Raw genomic sequence first — 21,312 nt, 5'->3', positions numbered from 1 at the left:
TATGTGATAGTGCATCATGTAACCCTATAGTATAGTATTATATTGTAACCAAGTCATTACAGGCACATATTCCTACTGATGCATGGTGGCCTTCCCAATAAAGCTCCTGCCAACACTTGCTTAAGACCTATCAACAGGTCTATCAAGTGATAGCTTGCATTTTGTGTGTTTATTTGGAAAATAATGTAATCACTATGACTTTAACTCTGTTACACAACAGATGAAACATGTACTGGTTTTTCACATTTTTTATCTTTTCTTCTTTCCTTATGCTTCCACCACCCCCTTATTTTTATTCGATGCCCCCCAATTGTACCCAAGGCTGTTACCACCCCCCAATAGTTACAGCACCCCCCAGGGGTGGTATCACCCACTTTGGGAACCTCTGTTTTAGTCCAAGCCTTGCATAATTTACACAAGCATCGCCTCTGGGCACACAGGGGTCAAAAACAGATAGCCCAACTATATGGGATCAGTGTTGCTTAGGTACCAAAGCCCAGCCTCCGCAATTACCAGTAAGTATGAGCAGAGTCATTTAGATTCTTGGTTTTACATATGCACCCAAACTATAAGAAACAGATAAGCTTCAGCACCCCTGTGATCACATCATCGGTGGCACTCCTGCTTAAGTGTGGGTAGGTCTAAATAAACTCTGTGCTTCCCTTCAATAGCAGTCGATCATCAGTTGATGTAAGTGATGGAGGCAAGTACAGTGGGTACATTTGCCACAGAAGTTGTTCCTCTTGCTTATGGCTGTGGGGGTCAGGCCAGAAACAAGGTCAGTAGTCTAGGGGATACAGCTATTCCCAAGGATCTTGGGCTCGGGTTCCTGGGCTGCCTCCATCAGAGCCTGAGAGGAGTCTCTCCCCTTCAGGGTACCTTGTTATTTCAGCTAGGCTAGTTTGTCTGCCCTGCAGTGGGCAACTAGTAGATGCTCTCTAGAGAATTTATGGAAGGAAATAGACAAGAGTCACAACTATCATGAGATTGCTTGAGTGGGGTGGAGGATTTATGGGAGGAAATAGACAAGAGACCCAACCAGCGTGAAACTACATAGATGGGTTGAAAGATTTATTGGAGGAAATATAGAAGATTCACGACCAGCAAGAGATTGCATGGATGGATAGTGTTCTGCACCCTAGGACAAAGTTCCAACATCAATGACATCATGGATCCATTGAAATGTCCATAATTATATGTTAATGGCCTTCAAAATATTTATTAAATGGCAACAATATAATAGCAGCATATATGACAATGGAACCAGGGAAAAAGCAGCAGAAGAAAAATCAGAGGATCTTATGACATCTACATTGTTTTAAAAGCTACTGAGAGATTGGGCTGGTCATTTTTCATAGACTTTTCTTAAGCAGACGTGCATAATTAGGGTTCCTGGAAAACATAGCTAAGAACCAAATGTCTGAGTAAAATCTTTGAGCTATAACACTGATGTAGTGGAAAGAACTGGTTCTGACTTGGAGTCAGAAGACAAAGTCTCAAGTCCTCTCTGATCTTGGACTAGTCATTCAACCTCTTCTAGCTTCAGTAAAATGGGGATAATAACACTTTTACTACCTATCTTATAGGGCAGGAACATTGTCAAGAGCTATATAAATGTGAACTATTATTAAAAGCCTTTCTTTTGGAAATTGGGGTTGATGAAGGTCAGATAAGCTTCAATACATCAACGGCCAGAGCTGGTATAAAGTGGGTGGTCTCGTTCAAGTCAAACTCATCACCTCAAACTGTTTAAATTGCCTGATGCTGTCAAAGCCACTACCTGTTCCAGGACTGTCTTTGTAGATGTTTCACTGAGACTCTGGATCAGTACTCCAGAGGGAGGCATAGAAGTCTGTTTTAACCCGGAGTAGGCTAGAATCAAAAGTATTATTGCCCTTATACAGCTTTCAGAGCAATCCTCTTGCCAACACCAATTTTTTTAGTGATTTTCTTTGTTTTGCACCTAATTTATCTTTCATGACCTTTCAGCCAACAACCTCATTAAGTACCTCAGCAAGAGGTCCTTTCCAAGGTACTGCAAACACCCTGCATTAACCCTTCTGTGTTGTATATTGTAGAAACTATCTCTAACACAATAGGAGTTCTACTCAAAGAACCAAAAAGTGTGCCTGAGACATATTTCTGTTAAATTCATTTCAACCAAATAAGAATTTAGTAGGTACCCTGTTCAAGGCTCAGTGCTAAGCTCTGGAGACAAAAAATGCAATAGTTCCTTCCCTGAAGAAGGGAACAAGTACACAACTTGCAAGTTGTTCTCTTTGAAATAAGTTCTAATTTTTATCTCAATGCTCATGATATATAAACTAGATTACTTCATCATAGTCCACAATTTCCCTAGGAAAAGAGCTTTATAAAAAAACATAGTAAAGGCAGTTTGGTTAAGAGGTATTTGTTAAGGCTAAAAAGTATTCAGAAAGCACCTTCTTATATGTGCCTCCCACCATAACTAGGTAGCAGGAGTGGAAGGGGTATATTTGGAAGAAATATATCATATGATCTGTTTCCTAAAGAAGACTATAGTTTTCTTGGGGAGATAAAACTTGGGCACATGAAACAAATAAAGAACAAAAGAACCAGCATTCACAAAATCACAGAGAACTGAATGAGACTTTAGAGATCACCTAGTCTAATTTGACACCCAAGGCAAGAATCTTTTCTACAAAGTCCCTGAGGTTGTCATCCAGCCTCTGCTCTGATACTTATTATAGGTAAATGTTATGAGTTCATTGTTATTGAATAATACTGAGATGTCTCATGAGCTCTTATAGCAGATACAAAACAACTCTAAGCCCAAGTGAACAATTGGTAAAAAGAGGAAGCCAGAAGTGTGGATGAGGACATAAAGTTTGTGGTAGAAGAAAGAGAAAGGATAACAATGTCTAATGAGGAGGCAGGGTGTTAAAAGGTGGAAAAATTAGAATTTCACAATTCTGATTTCACAAGGCATCACTGAAGTCATCAATAGAGGCAGAAGATCTATGTTTTGAAGATGTGAAAAGCAAAGAAAAGAAAGGAAAGGAAAGGAAAAGAAAGGAAGAAAATAAAAGTAAAGTGGGAAAGATACATTGGGAGAAATGGAAAGAAAAGGGTAGGCAGTGGTGGGAGGGAGTTGTTAACACCATAACCATCAAGTTGCACAATTAGAACTGTACACAAGCATGAAAGGAGTGAGGAAAGTGGACATCACTTGAACTTCACTTTCATCTAAACTGATCAGAAGAGGCAGTTGGTGGCTCAGTGGATAGTCTACCGGTCCTTGAGTCAGGAGGACCTTAGTTCAAATTTGGCTTCAGGCACTTATAACTGTGTGACTCTAGACAAACCACTTAATCTCTTTCTGCCTTAGTTTCCTCAAATATAAAATGGAGATAATAATACTATCTCCCTCCCAGGGTTGTTGTAAAGATTAAATGATATTATATTTGTAAAATGTTTACTACAATGGCTGGCACACGTAGGTGCTTATTAAAAGCTTGTTTCCTTCCATCCTTCCTACAACGAGAGATTCAGGGAAGGACCAGTCACAAGCAAAACAAACCCTAAGCTTGGAGAAGGGATAGTAGAGAGGTTAAAAGTTTTTTTTTTAATAGGGTAACAATTTGAAATAAATAAGAAGTAAAGAGCCTAGAGAAGTAAAAGCATGAGATAATAGGTTAGAGGGAAAGTAAACAATTCACTATCATAACTATTAATGTAAATGGGATGAACTCACCCATGAAACAGAAGAGATAACTAGGTTGGATTAGAGAGCAAACTCCAAAACTGTGTTATTCACAAGAAACATTACTTGAAGCATAAAGAACCACACAGAGTTAATAAAGGGTTGGAGCAAAATCTATTATGCCTCAGCATAAAAGTAGGAGTAGCAATTGTGATTTCAGATAAGATAAAAGCACAAATAAATTTCATTAAAAGTGATAGAGAAGCTATAGTTTGATAAAAGGTAATATAAACAAAATAGATCTCAATCATTAACTATATGCACTTAATAGCATGACCTCTAAGTATTTAGGAAATGCTAAAGGAAAAACTAAATCAATTAGGAAGAAAAATAGAGAGTAAAACTATAATAGCTAGGGCCCTCAATTATCCTCGATCAGCCCTAGATAAATCTAACCAAAAAGAAGGAAGTTAAGGATCTGAATAGAATTTTAGAAGAAAATGAAATGTGATAGAACTCTGTCGATTATTGAAAGGAAATAGAATGCACTGTTTATATTTATCAGTTGTACATGGCTCCTTTACCAAAACTGATCATGCTTTAGGAATAAAAACTTCACGAACAAATGTAGAAAGACAGAAATATCATGCATAGCCTTTACTGATCGCAATGTAATGAAACATATCAAATAAAAGGCCATTTAAAAAGTATTAAAATTCAAGTGGATACTAAATAATTCAATGCTAAGAACTGGTGGGTCAAAGAACAAATCATAGAAATGATATATAATTTAATTAAAGATGATGGCAAGAATGTGATACCATACCAAAAATTTAAAGATGCAGTAAAAGCAGTACTTAGGGGAAAATTTATGTCTCTAAACACTTTTATTTAAAAAAAAGAAAAGAGAAGAGAAGAAATAATAGGTTGATGAATAGGAAATGCAAATACAAATACTAAAAAACCAATAAATTTTAAAATGCTAATTAAACACCAAAATAGAAATCCTGGAAAATCAGTCAAAATTGAAAACAAAAACATTAAATTAATAAATCATACCAGCAGCTATTTTTTAAATCAATAAAATAAACCATTAGCTAATTTGATTAAAAATAAAAAGGAAAACCAAATTAGTAGCATCAAAAAGGAGAATTCACAGTAAGTGAAGATGAAATAAAGGCTATCACTAGAAACAATTTCATCTAACTATATGCCAATAAAACCAATAACTTAAATGAAATAAATGAATATTTTCAAAAATGTAAAATACCCAGATTAACAGAAGAAGAAACAGAGAACTTAAACAACCCAATTTTAGAGGAAGAAATTAAACAAGCCTTAAATAAACCTTCAATGGAAAAACTCCAGCACCAGATGGATTCACAAATGAATTCTATCAAGTATTCAAACAACAATTAATTCTAATATTATATAAACTGTTAGCAAAAATAGAAAAATGAGAACTCCTACCAAATTCCTTCTATGATACAGATATGGACTTCATGTGTAAAGCAGGGAAATTTAAACCAGAAAAAGAAAAATATAGCCCGATATCCCTAATGGACACTAATGCAAAAATTTTAAGTAAAATATTAGCAAAGAGCCTTCCATGGCTCATGTGGACAGAGAGGTCTATAGACACTGGAGAACATGGTTAAGGCAGCCTAACATAGTGCAGAGCACTCCATCATTGGAAAGATGATGCACCAGGGCAAGAAGATGTCCTGGCTCCAGAGCAGACTACCTCTAGACCCATACCAGGGCATTTCAATGGAGACAGCTGTGAGCTGGCAGTTCTGTGGCTCACTACTCAATTCCAGGCCATAGATCTAAGACAGTGGGAAAGAGACCTGGGAACACAAGGCGGTAGTATTCTAGGTAGGGAGGCCCTGGGCTGGGTACAGAGAAAGGAGGAAACTCAGAAGCCAGCAGCAATAACAGTGTTTTGCCTTATCCCCTAGACTCAGAGCATAGTCTTGCTTCTAGCACCTAGCTCAGCCTGTAGAGGCATAACCAAGCCTATACTTCTTGCCAGTCTGAAAAAACTGAGTTTTCCAATTGGCTGGTAGAGGTAGAGTCCAAGCAATTTTTATATAGACCCAAATATAGGTCAGGAACTTGAAGAGCTCAGATGGGAGGAGAGGGGACAACAATCAGACTTTTCTCTGGATCAGAACATTTTGGGAGCACCAAAAACCTGTAGGTCCTCAGCCTGACTGTGAGATCCTAGAATAACACAAAAATCAGTACCCACAAAAACAACAACAGGATTAGACCAGACTTCTCCAGAAGTATGGTGGAGTCCAGCTCTAACATCAAGTCCAAAGCAGGATGGAAGAATGGGCAAACAAAAAAAGTAACCCCACCATAATGCAATATTACGGTGGCAGGAACACTCAATTTACAAATGCAGAAGAGAATGATTTGAAAATGTCTATAAGTAATGACTCAGAGAAAACAAGCTTGGGCACAAACTCAATTAGAATTTCTAGAAGATATGAAGTAATTATTTTAAAAGAGTTTTTAAATTTTTTTTTTGTAAATAGAGAGTATTTGAGGAAAAGAAAAAATGGGAGCTGCGGAAGAAAGAACTGGAGAGAGAATGACCACCTTGGCATAAGATGTACCAAATTCTGCCCAAGCAGCAAAATCCCTGAAAACTAGAATAAGCCAAATAGAAACCAAAAACTCTATGAGACAAACAGAAAAATTAAAACAAAGTCAAAAGGCTGGGGGAAAAATAGAAAAACTTGTAAAGCATCTTATAACAAAAACAAGTGACCTAGAAAATAGATCAAATAGAAAAAAAAATTAAATCATTTGATTATCTGAATACCATGACCAAAAAAGGAGCCTAGACATCCTATTTCAAGGAATCTTAAAAGAAAACTGTCTAGATCCAGAAGACAAAGTGGAAATAGAAAATCTACCATTCATCACCTGAAAGAGACCCCAAAATGAAAACATCATTGAGAACAGGAACATCATAGACAAATTCAGAGCTTCAAGGTCAAAGAAAAAATATAAGCAGCCAGACCGAAAGAATTGAAACAGTGAGGAACCATAGTTCAGGCCACACACAATTTAGCAGCTACCACTATAAAGGAGCAAAGAACATTGAATATAATATTTCTGAAGACAGAGGAATATTAGGCTTACAGCTAAGAATAACTTATCCAACAAAACTGAGTATAATACTGGGGTTGGGGGTGGGGAGAATAGACATTTATTGAAATAGAGGATTTCCCAGCATTGCTGAGGAAAAGACTAGAGCCGTGAAGAAAATTTGAGGTTCAAACACAGGAGGGAAGAGAAACATAAAAAGAATGGTTTTTAACAATTCACAGTTCCACCAATAATGCATTATTATGTCTAGCTCCTGCTACAACCTCCATTTAAGGTCACCCAGGCCAGTCATCTACCAATTCACTTTACTCTTCTAGACTTCTCCCAAGCCCCTTTCAGTATCCTTTTGTGTGTTTTCTTCCTTTATTAAATTGTAAGCTCCTTGAAGCAAGAACAATATTTCTTTTCTTTTCTTTTCCTCTCTCTCTCTCTCTCTCTCTCTTTCTCTCTCTCTCTCTCTCTCTCTCTCTCTCTCTCTCTCTCTCTCTCTCTCTCTGTTCTTTTTATTTTTTTGGATTCCCAATGCTTAGCACACTACCTGGTACATAGTAGGTACTTAATAAATGTTTATTGACTATCTTTACATATGAACACACACACAGAGATCATAAGATCAGGCTGTATTCATCCCAGAAATGCAGGGTTGATTTTAATATTAGAAAAATTATCAACTTAATTACCCATACTAACCACAAAATCAACAAAAATTTCATCATTATATTTATAAATGCAGAAAAACATTTTGACAAAATACAATATCCATTTGTTTAAAAAAAACACTAGAAAACATAGGAACAAATGATGCTTGTCTTAAAATGATAAATAGTATAAACCAGGACCTAACATTATATATAAAGGAGATAAATTATAATCCTTTCCAATAAAGTCAGGAGTGGAACAAAGATGTTCAGGATCACTGCCTCTATTTAATATAGTATAAGAAATGCTGGCTTTAGCAATAAGAGAAGGGAAAGCAATTGAGAGAATAAGCATAGGTAAAGAAGAAATAAAATTATCACTTTTGCAGATGATTCTTTGGTGTACTTAAAGAATGCTAAGGAGTCAACCAAAATCAATTTAAATAATAACTTCAGCAAACTTGGCAGATATAAAATAAATCCACACAAATTATCAGCATTTTTATCTAATGACAATAAAACCCAACAAGAAGACATAGATTAATTCTATTCAAAATAACTAATGTATAGAATGTTTGAGAACCTCCCTAACAAAATAAAGATAAGAATTACATAAATACACTACAAACCATTGTTTACAGAAACAGTGACAGGTAATTGGAAAAATATTACTTGCTCATGGATAGCACAAGTCAATATAATTTAAAATGATGATGCTACCTCAATTAGTTTACTTATTCAATGCCATACAAATCAAAGGATTACTTTACTGAACTAGATAAAATAATAATGTAATGGGTATGGAGGCTGAAAAAAGTTAAGAATCTCACAGGAAAAAATGAAAAGAAGTTAGCAAAGAGAGCCTAAAAGTGTCAGAATTCAAATTATACTACAAAATAATCATTCTTAAAACAGTTTGATACTGGTTAAAAAATAAAGATTGATCAGTGGAACAGCTTAGGTATACAACATACAGAGCAAATGTATCTAATACTCAGTATCTGACAAAAATACTATGGAGACACAAAGTCACTATTTGACAAAAGCTGCTGGGAAAATTGGAAAGCAACATGGAAAGAAATAAAATTTAGAAGAGAAATGGGGCCACTGTGCCATACATAAGCCCGTGGGCTACATATTTGACTTAGAAAACCACGTTAACATTAAGTGCTATTGTATTTTTATTTATTTTGTTAATGATTTCCCAATATTAGTGTGTCTGCCCCATGTTTGACTTCCAGTTTAGACTTAATCAAGAAATGGGGAAAATGTTAATATTGAAGACTAAACATAAAAGTGTGTCATGAATTTTCAGAGAGTCAGTTGTTAAGCACTTACCAGCATATCACTGGCTTACCCCACTAGAAGCAGAGTCAGCACTTTCAATGATTAGGTAGATACCCAGGTGGACCAAAGGAGACTCTTCATCAGAGTAGGGTAGGCAAAGTCTAAACCTGGAGAGTAAACATGTACTAAAAAAAAACTGGGCAAGGTTGGTTTGATATTAGGATGTTTGCAGATCACCAAGATCTAAAGGATTGAAATGGCTAAGAAAATTGGTTCCTGAGTAGGGATCTAATACAGACCAGGAAGTCCATATTAATGTAGATCAGCAAGCTCAAATGCAGGGAGCACCAGTGAGCTAGCTGATTGTTCAGCCCTTCAGTCTTTATGTTGCGGCCCTCTCCATTGCCTAACCCTGCCCAGTACTGACGTCTCATGACCACCAGGCCTATTCTTCATTTAGCTTTACCCTCTAAACCTAGACTTTTATATTCAAACAAAAATTTTCTTTCTTCCTCTTTCTCTTTGCAGTGGCCCTTATAATTAACATTCTGCTGCTTTCTTGAAAATGCTGTCCATCATTCTTCATGCATCATCTCAGAAAATATAGTACGTTGCCATCTCAGCTCAGGGAAGAAAAAAAAAGACTAGTCCCCAAAAGAAACAGAATCTGGTGCCACTGAACTGTGTTTACATAATCATTTATGTAATAAGGACTTGGTGAAAAAGGCTTTGCTAGCTGGTGAGACAGCGTTTCCTTTCAAAGCTACAGTGTAACAATGTACGTGGCTGCTCCAACTGTTTTGAGAGATTGCCATCAAAACATTTTTCATCAAAGTCCTTTGAGGAGACTAAGCAAAATCGTATCAACAGATTCATGCATCCAGAACTTTAAAATCTTGTTCCTTTTGAATTTTCACGGCTTCTTTTCTGATATTAAAACCCTCACGGGGTAGAGAAACTATAAAGAGAAAACTATCTGTCTAGAAGCTGGGCCTCTGGCTGTGCGATTTAACTGGCAACAGTTGATGATAGGAGAGAATTGCCTGGCACATTTGATACCACGGAGCAAGTCATTCATTCCCTGGGAATGTAGCCCCAGCCAGGTAGGAATTTAACTGGATTGTCTGCCCTGGCCCTGCCCTACCTCCAATTTTATTGTCTTCATTCTTTTAATTTAATAAGTCTTTTGAAGGAAGTGAATGACAAGGCTATCTGGGTCTCTCTCTTTTCTCCTGGATGATATATAAGCATGTGTTGTGCTCCAAGGGGTCACTGACTCTGACAGCATTATATATATATATATATATATATATATATATATATATATATATATATATATATATATATATATATATATATATATATATCCCAGCATATCTTATCTCTACAGCTCTTGAGTGTTTTTGCAGGCTTAGGCCCCTATCCTCAAGTGAGGCAGAGAGGTTGAATCCCTTCAGTCCAGTGTGGAAAAAGTGACCTTGCACCCATGTAAAACGTGATGGAGCTTAGAAGAGTCTCACAAAGACTTGCTGATGGACCATGATACGGATTATAACCAATCCACACCTCATCATGCATGATCCTTGGCCGTGCAACTCCCATAAATCTGCCGTTAGGAGGGAATTCAGGCATTTCTGTGAGTTTCTTAATATTTCATGCTTTGGGTCCAGTACTTGGGCCTGTCTATTTTCCTTTGCTTCTTAATAACGCCTTTTACACCTCTTCTGGCACACAAGGGATAGTAAAATGCTGCTGCCTATTTATATCCACAATATCGTTCTACTGCCTTTTGGCAACAGTGATTTTTTTTGCCAACTGCAAAGCATAATGATTTTTTAAAAGACTATTTTCATGGTGCCTAACTTCTTCTTACCAACCTTCTCCATCTTATTAGGTTAATAGACTAAAGAACCCGCTTGTATAAAAAAGTCTAGACGATCCAGAAATCCTCCCTCTGTGTCGTAAAAACTAGTAGGAAGGAGGAGCAGACTGATCATAGTGGCCTTTATTTAAACTAAGAGTTCTTAATCTCTTTTTGTGTCATGGACTTCTTTGGCAATCAGGTGAATTCTATTGTCTTCCTCTCAGAAAGATGTTTTAAAAGCATAAAATAAATTGTATTGGATTACAAAGGAAACTAATTACATTGCAGCAAAAATATATTTTTTCCCATCCAAGTTCACAAATTCCCTGAAATTTACCCAATGGGTCATGGACCACAGGTGAAGAACCCCAGATTTAGACCTTCACAACTGCCTAATTCTCATATGGCCCCAGCAGATTCCTTTCAGATTCACTGATATAAAAGAGCTGTCTTCCCCTATCTTAAAGACTGTCAAGTGTCATGGAAAAGTGGGATTAAAGTTTGATCTGCTTGGACCCAGACGGCAGAACCCAGCATTGAGTGGAATAATGGGCAGAAGTGGCCCAGGCAGATTTCAGTTTCATGAGAGGAAAAACTTCCCCAAAATCAAAACTAATCCAAAGTAGAAAGAATTGGTTTGAGGGATAGTGAGTTTGCCGTCACTGGAGATGTTCAAGCAGGAGCTGGACGCCCAGTTGCCAGGGATATTTTCTCATCTGTAAAATGGGGATAATAATAAAACCTTCCTCTAAGGATTATGAACATCAAATGAGATAGTATGTGTAAAACACTTTGCAAACCTTAAAGTGATGTACAAATGCTCACTATTATTATGTTATTGTGATGGTGGTGGTGGTGATGGTGGTGGTGGTGCTAATGGTGGTGGTGGTGATTGAAATGAATCCTTTCAGCCACAGTTTAGATGTGAGATCTCCTGAGGTATCTTCACACTCTGAAATCCTATGATTTGAGGGGCTTATGATCTAGTTGAGAGCAAGGAAGGCCTGAGTTCAAATATTACTTTATATACTAGATATTTGACAATGGTTCAGCTACTTAAATTCTCGCAGTCTCAGTTTGCCCATAAAAAAAGTGAAGGGGTGAAATCAATTGCCTCTAAGGTCCCTCCCAGCTCTAAAACTAGGATCCCATGATCTTTTGACCCTAAATGAGATACGTATAAACAAGGCAACATATGGAAAGTCAATGTGTGTGTATACATACATATATACATATATATATATACATATACATATATACATATATACATATACATATACATATATACATATATATATGTCACTGTGTGTATACGTATTTGAATAAAGAAGATATTATATCCATAAATGCTATGGAATTTCAAAGCAATAACTCATATCAACAGAACATTTTAAATGTTTAAAAGCTAACTGCCCCAAACACCCCTGTGAGGTAGGAATGAGTACAATCTTTTCCATTTTACAGATGACAACATTCATAGTTATCAGAGCCCAGGTATGAACCAAAGTTCACTTAACTCCAAGTATAGCACTCTTTTCCATTAAATCACAGCTGCCTGCTCTCAACTTCCAATGAATGAATGAAAACATTTATTAAGCACTTAATATGTGCTTACTATTAACTTTGTTAAGGAATTAGTCAAGGAAAGACTCTCAGCCTCGGTAGGCTTCTCAATAGGCATAATTGAAATATACAATCTACACAGTGAGAGATCAGGTAGGAGAGAGGGAGGTGAAAGATAGAACCAATCAATCAACAAGCATTTATCAAACACTTAATATCAATATTAAATCACTGTATCACTGTGCCTATGCATTAGGAATGCTATGAAAGGTTTCTTAAAAGTATATGTATGTGTATGTATATATTCACTTTTCTGAAGGACTCCACACCCTAACCAGGGAGACAGCACAAGGCAAAAGGGGCTTTGCACCAGCGCACCAACTGATATCCAGAAGGCTACTTTCCTCCATACAGAGATCACCATCCTCTGCTTTGCTTCACCACTCTGTTGCTACCAGACTTCCTTCTTCATTCATGTGATCAAGAGCCAGAGTCATCCCTTCTCCCAGTACAAACGTACCCACAATCATACTGTCCTGTTCCCTGTCCCTGCCATGTTTTACCTATCCTGATTCAACTATTTTTAACCCAGTAAAACAGTTACTAGCTATGCTTCTGAAGAACAGTGCTCCTACAGTGCTGTATTAGCATCTCCACTTCGTCCAATGTGAACCACAAAAACACACAAAGAACAAACTTCCAGCCTCTCTAAGCCAGATATCATGTAGACCTACGATTGAATGGCTAAATGTAACTGTGCCAGTCTCTTGCAAGGTCATTCCTAGATCTATTACTTCTACAATCTCACACTGCTCTAGATGAAAGCTATCTCTCAAAAAATACTGAGGGTTCTCATTTCCTAAATATCCTTTCTAGGAGAAATGGTGATAGAGCCAGAAGGACAGTGGGAAGCAGGTGGACATTTGCTCACTTGCTCACTTTCCACATCCTTTGAACCAACTATTACTCACCTCTCCTCCCCATCTGGAACAAGGAGGAGATGGGACAGAAGCCTTATTAAGAGCTGGCAGGTGGCCAACCTTGTTCTTGTCTGTATCAGTGATTTTGTCTCCTGTGTGACCAAAAATATCCTGTGACTGCTTTTCACCACATAGGTAGATTTGGGGGAGCATAATAAAAGTTAATTAATCCTAATGATAATAGTAATAAAGTGCTGGTATTAACATGTTTGTTTGATGCAAATGGAATGTGCAAACCAATAATAAAATTAATGTCTTGGAATCTTTAGCATTCCATTGAATAATTGTTGCTTTGAATTTAGCAAAGCTTTTAATGCAGATTCATAACAAATAATGTTCATTATAAATCTGCATTAAAACTATTTTCAACACATAATTAGTTTGCAAAGCGTTTATCCAAAATGCAAAGACAATTAATTTTAGCTTTTCCTGGCATCCAATTTAAATTTTCTTTTTAAATGATACTTCCATAACCATGCTACTATATAACTTGCAAATGGCATACCCTAGTATATATGCTGTCATCTGTCTTTTCTATTGAATTCATTAAAGCAAAAAATACTGAGAGTGGGTAGAAGAAAACGTTTAGTGTAGGTGGAGTTTTTTTAATCCTTTATTCTTTTTGAAATTATAATCTTTGTTGTAGGTATAAGTTTTTTATAAGTTAATATCAATTGTACCTCATCTAAACTTTGTTCTATGACTATTTCTGGATCAGTAAAATTGTCTTGTGATTGTTTTCAGCTAGGCAATTAGAATAAATCTATCCATCAATCTACATTTATTAAGAGTCCTTAATATATGCCAGGTACTATGCAAAGGAGAAAAAGCAAAAAATAGACCCTGCCCTCAAAAAGCTTAGATTCCAACATGAGGGGAATGGGGAATGACATATATAAATTAGAACATACAAAATAAATACAGATTAGATGAAAGGTAAACTTAGAGGTAATAATACCAGTGGTGGGGGGTGGAGGGGTAGGGAGTGAAGGATGGAGAAGAACCAGGAAAGACCTTAAGTCTTAAAGGAAGCCAGAGATTCCAAGGTAGGGAGGGAGATAATTCTAGGCATGAGGAAAAGCATATACCAAGGTAAGGGATGGAATGACATGCTTGAGGAATAAGGCTATAGGGCTAAATTATAGAGGGTATCAAGAGTAAAATGCAAGAAAATTGGAAAGGCATGAAGGAGCAAGGTTTTTACCCCAGTAAAGCAGTTACTAGCTTCTGAAGAACAATGCTCCTACCGTGCTATAGGAGGTATGAACAGGCAAGTTGTGAAGAGCTTTAAATGTCAAATAAATGACTTAATATTTGATCCTGGAGATAATAGGGAGCTATAGGAGTCTACTGAGTAAGGGTATGACATTTTACAATTTAGGAAAATCATTTTGACAGTTATATGGGATATAGATAGAAGTAGGGAGAGACTTAAGCCATGGAGACCATTTGCAAGAGTATTTCAATAGCCCAGGCAAGAGGTAATGAGGACCTGAACTAGGATTATGAAAAGGAGATACAGGTAAGAAATATTGTAGAGAAAGAAACTACAAAATTTATCAACTGTTTTGATACGTGGAGTGAATGAGAGGAATTAAGAATGACACCAAAGTTACAAACCCAGGTGACAGGAAGGATCTTAGTGTCCTCAATAGTGATAAGGGATTTCAAAAGAGAAGAAGGTTTGGATGGGGAGGGGGAGAGATAATGTTGAGTTGGAGATGCTTATGAAACATTCAGTTCTAAATATTCAACAGGCAGAGGGTGGTATTAGACTGGAGCTCAGGAGAGAAACTACAGATAAAATATTCTTGGGATCATCAGAACAGAGATGATCATTGAACCTATAGGAGCTGATGAGATCACCAATTGAAATTTATAGAGAGGAAAGAGAAGTGGGACCCAGAAAGAGCTTTGGAACGTACTCTAGAAGGCATGACATAAGTGAATACCCAGCAAAAAAGACTGAGGAACGGTAAGACAGGTAAGGGCAGAGTCAAGAATACAAGAGTCATGAAAACCCAGAAAGGAGAGAGTACCCAAAAGGTAGGTGGTCAAAAGTACCAAATAGTACAGAATGATCAAGAAGGATGAGGATCTAAAAAAGGTCATTAGATTTAGCAATTAAGTGATCTTTGCTAAGGAGAGAAAGAAGTTTCAGTTGAATGATGAGGTCAGAAATTAGATTGTGGAGGGTTTAAGAGAAAGTGGGAGAAGTAGAAACATTGATTTTTTTCAAGGAGCTTAGCTGAGGAGGAGAATGTAGATATAGGATGATGGGTAGTAATCATGGTCATTTTTTTATAAGGGAGAAATTTGGGCATGATTGCAAGCTGTAGGGAAGGATCCAGTAGATAGGGAAAGACTGAAGATTATAGAGAGAATAGGGATGAAGGTAGGACCAATTTGCCAGAGAAAATGAAAGGGAATAAGATGAAGGGTATATATGGAGAGTGGGAATGGTCTTGTAAAGGACAAAGTCAGAGGGATGTGAGATGACAATGAGCTCTCAGCAAATGGCCCCAATTTTTTCAGCGAAGTATGAATCTAAGTCCTGGCAGAGAGAAAGTAAATGGAGGTAATGGAACAGGAGGCTTAAGAAATAAAGAAAAGATTTGGAACAGTTGCTGTGTTTAGTAACATAGGGAATTGATTAGGGAGGATTTGTATTATGACCTTGTGGTAGTGAAGGTCCAGTTGAGATTAGCCAGCATATATTTGTAGTGGGTCTAGTCAGCACAGTTTATTATTCCCTCCAGTTCTCTCCTAAAGCACATGAACAGGAGCAAAGGAGACAGTTGATGAGAGCAATACAGGGTTGGGGTTTAGTTTATTTGATTGGTGATAGGAAAGGGGAACAAAGGATCTGAGGAGAATGTAAAGTTGAATTTTTTCATCAAGAGGCTCTTCAGAAGTTTTATAGTTCCCAGAGATATAACTGGGTTGGTTCCATCTCCAGATACACATTCACCCATGATCAGGAAGGAACAAACAAGAAAGAGACAAAAATAAAATGGCATCATGTGTTCACAGACACATGGCAACCAGGTAGAGAAATACAGCTGCCCCAACCTCACAGCTCAGAACAGTCTTTCTCAAAAAAAAATCTCCAAGAAAAACAATGAGTAATCATCCCCTTAGAGACTTGGTATGCACATTCTGTTCTGGCCATGTTTCTACTGAATCATCAATCCTTCTAGTTACTACACCATTGAGAAGCCCTTTTTCATCATCACATAATACAGCCCACTGAGTCATTCATGGCCAGAAGTTAGGAACTCCGAATTCCCATCTATTGGATCAGAACCAGCCAATGAACATCCACATCTGCTCTGTATAACCCATCAGTAATGGCAAATCTGAGCATGCCTTGAGGACTGGACTCTCCCTTTATACTTCTCTCACCAAGCATGGAGAGCTATGTTTATTTTCATGATGCAATCCTTACTACAAAATAGATTCCATATCATTTATTTTCCTGATCTACAAATATATGTGAACCATTAAAATTTTTTTCTAGTGCTCCAGATTTCCATAACTTTTCTTAACCTTATTAGGTTAAAGAGATGATGCTTTAGAAGACAGAAGTTTAGTCCCAGAGACAGTATGGTAAAACAGGAAAAGTCCTGGACCTAGTATCAGGAAAGACCTGAATTTGAATCCTGCCTACAAACTCTGTAATCCTGGGCAAGTCATTTAACCTATCTGAGCCTTAGTTTCTTCATCTATTAAATAGGGCCAATAAAAACTACCTCAAAAGACTGTTGTAAAGAGCAAGTGAAATAGTGTGTTTTATTCCTTATTCTATTCCCACAGAAGGGCAAGACAGGAAGAAAAAAAATTGTGTTATCTGTCGATCTCCATTGCCAACCAAACTAATATGGAAAGAGTGAAATAAGAGAGCAAGAAAAGGGTAAGGCCAGAATATGAGCCTTCCAAGAAGGAAAAAAGGACAAAAAAGGAGACATGGGGATGCCAAAGAAGTTTCCATTTGAACCTAGAGGCAACAGGGAACCACGGGAGTTTATTGAGTGACATGGTCAGGGTCTGCACTTTAAGAATATCACTTTGGGGGCGGTTAGGTGGTGCAGTGAGTAGACCAACAGCCCTGGAGTCAGGAGAATCTGAGTTCAAATCTGGCCTCAGACACTTGACAGATGTACTAGCTGTGTGACCTTGGCCAAGTCACTTAACCCCAATTGCCCTGCCTTCCCCCCTCCAAAAAAAAAGAATATCACTTTGGTTACTGTGTGGAGGACGGATTGTTGAGGACAGGGATTTGAATCAGGGAGGCAATGAGGGGGCTATTATGATAGTCCAGGAAGGGGGTGATTAGGACTTGAACTAGGAGAGTGGTTGTGTAAGTGGAAAAAGGGGGATAGATGCAAGAAATGTCGTGGAAGTGGAAACAATAAAAATTGATAACGAATTGATTGGAAAGAAGGAAAATAAAAACCAACTTGTTAATTTAGTCACTCACTCAGATATTTTAGTGCAAAAAATGTCATAATTTGGCATGTCATGTTTAAAAATTGATTACTTGGGTTTTTTAAATTTTTAATGTGTTACCCCAGCATCCCCCTTAATGTTACCAACTGAGTCTGTGAATATCAGGAGAAACAACATTCTAAGGGGTGCTTACCTTCATAGGAACCATGTTAGAAGGAGAATGACAGAATTTATAAAGCTGGGGATCAAACACTAGTTTGTAGTCTCACTAATTGTACCTTTTGTACCTTGGATAATTAACTAAATTATACAGGATTTTGCAATAGAATGAGTTTTGTTACAAGGTATTGGTGTTTGATTATTCTATATTAGTGTTATTATTGTGAAACCCTATCGGTTAGGGCTATGTAATATAGAATGTACCTGTAGAGATTTAGATAATTATAGTAATAGAAATCAGCCAGTCAACAAGAATTTTTAATAGTAACAGTAATTATTAAAAGCTATTCTAATAGCCTGACATAGTTAATATGCCTTCTTACTGTAGGTTCTTATGTTACTATCAGGTAGTGACAGTCACTGGTAAAATACAAATCAATATACAGCAGCAGGTAATGAGCCATACATTACATTTAGATCCTGTATTCCTATCCAAGACACTAAAATTCAAGGATTGTGCTTGGGATAGATTCCAGCATCGACTGTGATATAATTTCAGAGAAATGATTTCTCATCTGTTAGGAGTGATTTACACTTGGTTCTTTAAAATGTGGTCTCTCCACTGACCCTCTTCATTTCAGAACAGACTTATCTGGTCTCTTAACATCCTAGCTCTCAGGATGCTCCATGGGCTCTAGAAAAAGGATTAACCCATTTTAGCAGCAGCAAGTTGGAAGCACTGGGGAAGCAGATGTGTGGGCACCGCTCTCTGTAATTACTTTCAGCTCTTGCTTTGCCCTTTGCTGTCTGTTTGAAATTTAACCTTTAATAGAATCAGACTGGCATTTACCCAAGGATCATTGCCAGAATGTGCAAAATTCACAAAATAAAAGTTACTAAATAGTAGCTCCTTCCAACCTTTTTTGGAGACTGAAACCCTTTAAAGTTATTTCTGATACAAGAAAGATTAAGGATACCACCTGTGTGTATGAGTGTGAGAGGTAGGGAGCAGTCTTTTTCTCATGATTATTTTCTACTTGAGGCCATCCAGGTTATTGATATGTCCTAGGACAACATCCCTACATTTCAGAACTCTGATGCAGCCTGTGGAAGAAGGGACACAGAAGTAGTGAGGCAGGGTCAGGAAATGGCAACAGGGTATGCAAGAAGAGACTTTTTACTCCAAATTTTCTGTGGTCTGATTAGTGCCAGCCACAATAGCGAGTCTTCATTTCCATTTTCCTATGTTTACTCCATATTCTAATAATGAATCTCTCTCCATTGGTCAGATTCCACTTGTCTTTCAAGGTCTAGCTCAGGGGTGGGGAACCTATGGTCTCCAGGCCATATGTGGCCCTGTAGGTCCTCAAGTGCAGCCCTTTGACTAAATCCAAACTTCACAGAAGAAATCCCCTTAATGAAAGGATTCGTTCTGTAAAAGCTGTACTCAGTCAAAGGACTGCACTTGAGAACCTAGATATGGCCTCGAGGCCACCCCTGGAACTCCAGATCATCTTCTTCATGAGAGACCTTCCCCACACTGATCTCTCCTTCCTAAAATCTCAGACCATTAAACCTGGAAAAGACTTTTGTGATCATTTAGTCCAACTTCCTTAATTGACAGATGGAGGAAACTTGAGTCCAAAAGAGGTTAGGTGATTTGCCCGAGGTCACAAAGCTAGAAATGGAAGAGCTGAGATTTGAATCCAGATCTGATTCCCAGTCCAACATTTTGTTCCCCATAGCTCAGGGCTTCTCTGGGTACCTATAGTATTTATTATTTATTCCACTCATTTTGGCTCAATCTCCTACTGCCTTGCATTCTTATTTAACTGTTTTATGTGTGCAACCTATGTAGTACTTGGGGAAGTCATTTAACCCCTCTGTGCCTCAGTTTTCCCCATTGGTGAAATGAAGGGATTGGACTAGTAATCTCTAAGGCCCCTTCCACCTCCAAATCTATGATCCTATCATCCTATATCATCTCTCTTGAACTAAATAATAAATGATTTGAAGGTCCTGTCCATGGTTTTTATAGGCAATACCCAATTTCAGAAATGGAACTGAATTAAATTGACATTAACACACATTTAACACGCATTTACTACTTATAAGGTAATAAGGACAAAAGATGAAGAAGACAATATTCTGTGAAACGTGAATTCTATCAGATACATTGCTCTGATGCATTTTCCTTCTATATTCAAGATCAAGCCAGTAGAAGGAATGCAGGCTGGATGGCTTATTGATGACAAGCACACTTTTTTTTTTACCTCACTGTTTTTGTTTAATATTTTATCCCCCTTCTTCCTTAGCCCAAAGATGCCTATGACCACTCTACCCCACTCTGTCCCAATCTCTAAGAAAACAAACACGAGATACAGTCCAATGATAAAACTGACAATGGCAAGGGAGGAATGGCTAACTATCATTACATTAAGACACTGTAATATCAAGAGAACTACAGCAAAGACTACAGTCACATTGGGTAGACACTCTTTGGTTTTATGCAAGGCTATAACATAGATGAAAATCACATAGGATAAATTTTGTGTTGGAGAAGTTGGTGCCAAATTCAATGATGTCTTGGATCCATTGCTGTATCAAAGCCTTACCACTGTCACACCACATCTACCTCTCCCTCAACCTATCTCCTAATTAATTTGCCTTTCCACTTCATTTGCTTTTCACTCCAAAGCTTTTATCCCACCCCTGAGGCTGAGAGAAGTAAGTGACTTTTCTGAGGATCACATTAATATAAGTGATTGAAGGATAGTTCAGTTCAGACAAAGGTCTTCCTGACTCAAAGGCCAGCAGGTCCTCCACAATACCACCTAGCCACTTGGTAGGGAAAAGGAAAATAAGTTTGCTACTTATCTGTAGCTCACTAAAATAAAAGAAAGGGACTGGTGGAAAGGAAAGGGAATTGGTGACTAAGAAGTATCCCCAACCAGAGGTTTTCATTGGCAGGAAGTCCAAGCCCTACAAACTCCTTTATCTGATATACCTGCAAGGGCTGCTCCCTTGCCTCTACCCTCCTTCCCATACTTCATCCCAGAGTCCTTACTATCCCACCAGCACTTTCCTACTCACCCACCCCCACCAACCCAGTGTCTTTGCCACTTTCAAGGACTAATGACCTGAAGAAATCTCCATCCTACTGCTAGAATAAAGAGAGGTATCTTTATGGTCTCCCACGATGGAACTCTGGAGTCATTTTCCCCTAGCTTATACATGTGATGGCTAGATTCTACAGGAGTGACTCCAGAAGAATTGACATTTCAGATACATTTTGAGTTAAGTAGACTTTCTTTATACTGGCTTTGAAACCTAGCACCATCTACATGAGAAAATGTCTTATGAGTGCCCAATGTATATCAGAACTTTGGGAACAGAACCCTTTGGCAAATGGAGGATTGCCTCCATTTCCATGAACCTCCTTTGCAGCAGTGTTGAGCACACAGTAGATGCTTAATTGTTGAACTAAATGGAATCACATTCAGGGACAGGTACATTTGCCCTAGCCTAGTACTAGCTCACTTTCGAGAGGCTCAGATTTGCCTT

This window comes from Trichosurus vulpecula, chromosome 7 (genome assembly GCF_011100635.1).
Source record: "Trichosurus vulpecula isolate mTriVul1 chromosome 7, mTriVul1.pri, whole genome shotgun sequence".
NCBI classification, from domain to species: domain Eukaryota; kingdom Metazoa; phylum Chordata; class Mammalia; order Diprotodontia; family Phalangeridae; genus Trichosurus; species Trichosurus vulpecula.
Note: the sequence above shows the minus strand (reverse complement) of the source record.